The sequence below is a fragment of the Octopus bimaculoides genome, chromosome 9, assembly GCF_001194135.2.
Source record: "Octopus bimaculoides isolate UCB-OBI-ISO-001 chromosome 9, ASM119413v2, whole genome shotgun sequence".
NCBI lineage: Eukaryota > Metazoa > Mollusca > Cephalopoda > Octopoda > Octopodidae > Octopus > Octopus bimaculoides.
In genome coordinates this window covers 14,474,172-14,475,082 of record NC_068989.1, presented here as the reverse complement: position 1 = coordinate 14,475,082, position 911 = coordinate 14,474,172, and the positions used below count along the sequence as shown (strand labels likewise).

Below are 911 nucleotides of genomic sequence, written 5' to 3'. Positions count from 1 at the left end.
ATATATATATACTACACTCTGAGTGGTTGGCGTTAGGAAGGGCATCCAGCTGTAGAAACTCTGCCAAATTTAGATTGGAGCCTGGTGTTGCCGTCCGGTTTCACCAGTCCCGAGTCAAATCGTCCAACCCATGCTAGCATGGAAAGCGGACGTTAAACGATGATGATGATGATGATGATGATATATATATATATATATATATACGACAAGCTTCTTTCAGTTTCCGCCTACCAAATCTACTCACAAGGCTTTGGTCGGTCCGAGGCTATAGTAGAAGACACTTGCCCAAAGTGCCATGCAGTGGGACTGAACCCAGAACCATGTGGTTGGTAAGCAAGCTACTTACCACATACCCACTCCTACGTCTAATGTTCTTTTTTTCTGGGTTTTTTACCATACAAAATACAAATGATTAAATTTACTGTTGGGTACAACCTCTGAGTGGGCCAAAGACTTGAAAATGGATTTGGTAGATGGAAACTGAAAAACCCATTGTGTGAGTGTGTGTATGCTTGTCTTGACATTGTGTGAAGGCTGTAAATGAGCGTCACCCTCACACATGCGAGGTTGTTGGTTTCCAGTTTTCCATGAAAAACATGTCAGGCCATGGGGACATATTATCATACTTGGAAACAGGTGAGGGTTGGCAGCAGAAAGGGGCATCTAGCCACAGAAAATCTGCCTCAACAAAATTTCGACTGATCCAGGCAAGCTTGGACAAGTGGACATTAAAACAATGGTGACGGCAATGATGATGATGATGGTGATGATGATGATGATGATATTGATGGTGGTGATGTTGATGATGGTGGTGATATATTGAACTCATGTTTAATATGTTAAGACAGATGAAACAAATGAGAGCAAGAGAGAGAGAGAGGGAGAGAGAGGGAGAGAGAGAGGGAGAGAGA

The 911-nt window shown here is 42.8% G+C and overlaps 1 protein-coding gene across 20 annotated transcripts in view; it reads right to left on the bottom strand.

Annotated features, from left to right (window-relative positions):
- The window catches only part of LOC106874615 (neogenin), a 305,112-nt gene that overhangs the window by 261,953 nt on the left and 42,248 nt on the right, over positions 1–911 (bottom strand). The window lies entirely within an intron of this gene.